The sequence below is a fragment of the Mus musculus genome, chromosome 8 (genome assembly GCF_000001635.26).
Source record: "Mus musculus strain C57BL/6J chromosome 8, GRCm38.p6 C57BL/6J".
NCBI lineage: Eukaryota > Metazoa > Chordata > Mammalia > Rodentia > Muridae > Mus > Mus musculus.
Genome location: NC_000074.6, coordinates 117,943,514 through 117,949,487, shown reverse-complemented (window position 1 = coordinate 117,949,487; position 5,974 = coordinate 117,943,514). Strand labels below are relative to the sequence as shown.

The 5,974-nt window shown below is 44.7% G+C and overlaps 1 long non-coding RNA gene across 1 annotated transcript; it reads left to right on the top strand.

The window, feature by feature from the left end:
* Nucleotides 1-1,057: 1,057 nt before the first annotated feature.
* On the top strand, nucleotides 1,058-4,663 carry Gm39262. The gene is made up of 3 exons (XR_879242.2): nucleotides 1,058-1,210; nucleotides 2,884-3,077; nucleotides 3,763-4,663. It is a non-coding gene; the product is annotated as a predicted gene, 39262 (long non-coding RNA).
* Nucleotides 4,664-5,974: the final 1,311 nt, after the last annotated feature.

The following is a 5,974-nucleotide window of genomic DNA, read 5'->3' as shown; positions in this document are numbered from 1 at the left end:
TGGGCAGAGGGGCTTCTTCTCCAGGGCTTCTTCTCCTGACACTAAGATGGGAGGGAGTGGGGAGCGGGGGAAAGGGACAGGGGTGCATATTGGAACAGTACCACAGCCACAAACACCCTAATGCACTAGTAGCTGGAATGGGCAGAGGGGCTTCTTCTCCTGACTGGAAGTATGACCCTACTGCTAGCTTGATTTCAGACCTCAGCCCCCAAATTGTGAGAGAATACATTTCCATTGTTTAAAATTACTAAAATTACTGTCATTTGTTCTATCAGCCCTAGAAAACAGATTTCCGTACGACTTCCCTTCTGCCTGGATGCCCTCCCCACCCCATCCAGCCTCATCGTGCCCATCACTATTGTACTAAAAGCACGGAGCGGGTAGGGTGGTGGGCGTACAGCTTTTACTCAGCCAGTGGTGGTGAGATACAAGATCCAGAAGCGCAAAAGTTTCTCTGGCGTGTCTTCTCTGTCTTTGACATTTGACATGTAGAGAATTTCACACACATATTTCAAATAAGCGAGTGAATGAGCGGACTGTGCTTTACCTGTAGAGTCAGTGTGAGTTTATCATCATTCCAAAAGTTTTCTCATCACACAATGAAGGAAAAATCTACATATTATCAATAATATCATTGCCGTTTGTTTATTCATCCGTGTCTTTGATGACTGTCTAAGGGAGGAGGTGGATACTTATCCAGTAGAGCCGCTTTGCACCAAGCCTGATGACTTTCCTTTCTGTCGCTGAGGCCAACATGGTAGAAGGAGAAAACCAACTCATGCCAATTATCCTCTGACCTCCATGTGCAGGCTGTGGCATGTGCAGCCACACAGAGACACACATACCAACACACATATGCACATACACATAAACATACACACACATATACACACATACACACATGCACACACATACACACATATACACATATACACACATGTACATACACATATGCACACACATACACACATACATACATATATATACACACACATGTACATACACACATGCACACACATATACAGACACACAACACACACACACAGAGAATAAATAACTGAATTTAATTACAAAGCAATGCTCTAAGGACAATCATAACCCTGACCCTATTCACTTTCCGTATCTATAGTGACAAACAAGCAGATGAGCTGACCTCATGGGGAGACCCTCTTGAACTTGGTAGACTGAACAACTGCCATACCCTGCAAAGGTAACGTAATAAGACTTGGAGTAGGCATGACCTCAGTGGGCAATGAAGGGATTGACACAGGAAGGGAAATGTTCTTTTGGTCCCTAAAGGGATGGCAGTTTGACTGTGTCCTAAATGAGGTGTGGTGTAGGGACGAGCCACACAAAAAGCACGGGAGAAACTATCCCAGAAAGGAACACGGCAGGCACAAAGGTCCCGGGTCTCTGCAGTTGGAAGACGAATGAGGATGCCTTGAGATGATAGCGCCCGGGAGCTAATGGGAGTGAGGAAATGAGACTATGGGAGAGGTGGGATCCACATTACCTAGATCCAGACCCCATCCACCAAGAGGAGGGCTTGGTTTGGTTTGGTTTTGAGCCAAAGACACGCTGCAGGGTTTTGAGCAGGCAGAAAGCTTGCAAGAGCCAGAGGAGATAAATGGAACCAAGGACACAGTGTGTTCCAGAAACAACAGGACAGATGGACAGATGAACTCACAGAGACACGGCAGCATGCACAGGGCCTGCGCAGGTCCAAGCCAGATGGGGTCCCAGTGCTGAGATGAGTAAAGTAGACATAAGCTCCTGTACCTAGCCAAGAAGCTATCTTCAATTAACAACTGCTTGCAAAGGAAAAGTTAATCTTCTCCAATGGTGTACCATTGCGTACACAAGCCATAGTCAAGGGTAGACCCTCACATCCAGCAGTAGATAGCCAACACAAAACAAACTCAATGGTATCTTTGTAGATTTTTTTTGTCTCGTATTGCTTTGGGGGAGCATTTTTATCTTACCAGTCTTTTGATATATTCTGGTTTTTTTCCTCCTGCATTTTTATGGTGTGTGTGTGTGTGTGTGTGTGTGTGTGTGTGTGTGTGTACATGTATTTTTGTGCTCTGACTTTTAAAAAAAGTTCTATTTTGTTTATCAGCTCTCTTTATTTGCTTTTTGTTTGTTTTCTAAATGGGGGGAGGGAAGGAAGGAGGGAGAGAAGTAAAAGAGGAAGGGAAAGAGGTGGCAAAGTGTAGAGTTGAAAGGGTCAGAAGGTTGGGAGGATCTAGGACAGAATGAGGAAAGGAAACCATGATTTATTGTAGGAAAAAGAAATCACTTTCAATTTAAAAAAGAAAGTGTTCATGGGGATACTAGCTATATCTAATAACATATTTGTACTCCCTGTTCCCAGGTCAGCTGACCGTGTTAATCGCACATGATCACGGGCCCCTTTGGTCATAGGTGCCATCTAACCAATGCCCCACATGCACTGAGATAAGCCAATCAATCCCTCCTCTGGAGATCTGACCCAAGAGACACAGGGTGTGCTGTGGTTTTGGTTGCCAGAAGCAGAAGGTCAGAAAGTGGAGCAGAGGTTGGAAATTCACACACACACACACACACACACACACACACACACACACACACACACACACACCACCATAGCCATGGCCAAAACTGCCGTATCTACTTGTTTTCATTAATAAGAATTTCTCTGGAACATCACCAAGCATCGTTTGCATACTGTCTCTGGCATCTGTCATGCTACAATGGCAGACTTAAGTGGTGGTGACACAGGCTGACCGGTGCAGGAGGAATGAAAATGTTTACAGGGGGAAAAAAACAACTGTATTATCTCTGGTGTACATTCAGGTCAGGAAGCTAACTGAGACATGCTTAAGTTTTGTTTCTTTTTTAAAGCAGAGAGAAGACCTGAAGATCTCAGAGTGATGGACAGACCCCCTTCACCTCCAAGCCTTTCAAGGTGATTCTCCATGAGACCCGACTGCATTTTATCATGATGAGCACATCGTACATCCTCCTAGCAAGGCTCGTGGCCTTGAGCTGTGCGTGGAGTAGGCTTTCTGTTGCTCACAACCACAGACTTGGGCTGAGTGAGTAATCATCCATTTGTGTGTGCTGGGGTGGGGAGAGACACTTCTGAAAAGGCTACGGAAATCCCTAAGCTGGCAACCAACTCACTAGTAATCCCTATGACCAATGGGTGACTCTGGAATATCATTGTGTAACAAAACGCTTTCAGGGGTGTTCTGAGATTGCGGCCATAGGAAGATGTGTGTGCTTATCGTTGAGATTTCGGGGTCACTTCTTGTCAGCCTATGACACCTAAACCAGGGCATGGCAGGAAGGAAGAGATGACTCTAACTCCCTGAGAGTGCTACATCCTTCACAGAAAGCATTTGTCCTGTTCAAAATCTCAGCAAAGAGACCCGACTTTCTTCAAGGGGTCGTGAAAAAGATTCAAGAGACCAGTGTTAATAAAGAAGGAGGTGGGAAGGGACCAAAGAGGGAGAGCAGGATACAGTGATCTGATAAAGGAAATGGGGAAATGTGGGTGTGGGGAGAGTTCAGAAGGAAGAGGGAGATAAATACAGAATAAGGAGGGAGGAAGATAATGTAACAATAAGGATGCCTGGAAAGTCACACACACAAAAAAAATCACACTATTAACTATTTACTAAAAAACCTATAATATACATAATTCCATGCCTAAATATACACATATAGTTTTAATGAACCTATCTCACCTGGGCTGATGATACTTCCTTCCTCCAACAGCCAAAGACCACTTAACAGAATCCCCAAGATGAGACATGAGAATCCCTTTTGTGAGTTGTTCATCAGGGCTGTCCAAGAGACTCCCAAAATACACAGCCTATTGCTTTGGTCCTTGGTTACCCCCAGAGGTAGAAGGTAAGCTTCTATTGCTGAAAGCACTACATACTTCAGACAGAGTCTGGAGTCCCCTGAGCTGGAACTGACCTGAATGTCCCCTCTGTGTGGACTAGTTTTCATGGTTCCAGAAAGTACCATGAAGAACTTCAAAGGAGAGGGCCACTAACAGTCCTATCTGGCGACAGCACCTATAAACTACATCAACCACTAGCAAGCCTAAGTGTGCAATAGTGGCCCACATACCTTGGCAGTAACCAACAGCTCTTTAACTGGACTTGAAGATCCACCGCACCCAACAAGAGGGAAAGCACACCTAGTACTGGAAATCGACCTAACTACTCAGTCCTTGTGAAGCCATGATTATTAGAGGAGAGTATCCAATCACTATTTACTAAGACAGCATAATCCCTAACAACAATAACCTATAAACATTTCTCCTAACACCCACTGATGAGCGTAGATCACTCCTCATCCAAAAAAAAAACAAAACCTTGAAACAGATGGAGACCACTCCAGAAAGCCACACTAATTACAATGCACTTCTGCAGCCCAGTCCCAGTGGCTCAGTCTATAAAACACTCCCGCACCCTGCACGAAAGGTTCAGGGACCAGTGCAGAAGAGGGAGCAGAAAGTTCGTAAGAGCCAAAGGATGGAGGAGTTTGCTGTGAGACTGTGTCTCCTGGTGACATCAGAAGACTGTAAAGCCTCACCAACGAGACCGCATAAATGTGAACTGAACAGAGATGACACCAACAGACACGCCAGCCTAGACGGATAAAAGCCCACAAGGCCTCCACCCTACACACAGAAATATGAGGAGAGCACACCAATGGATTGTACAGTACCAAACAGTCTTCCCTGAAAACATACAAGCAAGTAAAAATTATATGGGCTGAGCAGATTATATTTAGGAATATATACATACATATATATACATTATATATATATATATATATATATATATTATGCAATAACCCATTAGTGGAAAAGGGTCAGATACAGATATTTGAATGAATGTGGAGAGGGGAATATGGAAGAGTTGGAAGAGTTTGGAGAAAGGAGAGGGAAGGGAGAAATGTTGTAATTATAGTATAATCTCAAAAATATATATGTAAATAAATAATCAATGAGATGTCTTGAGTACCTAGACAACATTTATTGAACATCCTCTGTATACTAAGCACAGCAATTGTGGGGACTCCAGGTCACTCTCAGGTTCATTGATTTCTAAAAGGACCTCTAGAACCCAGAAAAGACACTGTGCTCACAGTTACAATTTATTATAAAAGATACATTAAAAATTAGCCAATAGAAGAAATACAAGAGGGTCAGGGCCAGGACAGATCGAGTATGACCTCCAGGTGACCTTGCTCAGTGAAGCCATGAAGGCTCACCTTTGCTTGTTAGCAGGGGTGGGGTGGGGTGGAGGGAGCAAAACTCAAGCAGTCCTTCAGTCAAGGTTAGTCCTTTATAACATATCACTACACTAGGAAGATGCAGAGAGAAAGAAACCAGGCTCACGCCTGAGACAACCTGTCCTCTGGCTGGGAAACCAGCAGCAGCATCCAGGAAACTCATCAGTAAACGCTTCTGAGGAATGGTGCAAAGTTTAGTTTTAAGCACAAGGCAAGCAGCATGCATAATTAAGCAGTGTGTTCCTGCCCATCCTGCACTCAACAAACAATGGGGACTCTATACATACCTGGCAGCTCTGCAGGACACCAAAGCATCCAGTGTTGCACCAAAGGCCTTGCCCTGTGCATCACCTAGCACCTCCTTCTTTGGTTTATCTCCCCTCCTATGTCAGTACCAAGTGAGCAGCAGGTACTTCTCAGCACTCCAAAGGAGACTAGGCTCCAAGTGGGTGAAGATGCAGGGGTGAGGATGGCGGACATGAGCCTTGCTGTCATAGAGTTAGCAGTTAGGGTTTAGCAGAACAGGCAAGGAAGAGTGATCAAAGAACACGTTCAACTCCAAGCTCACCACCCACTAGCATAGTCTGCTTGGAGGGGAACTGGCACAGAAATACCTCTTGGAAAAACAGAAGGACTGGAAGGGATGAGCCTCCCAGCCTTGAGGAGCAATGTCCCAGCC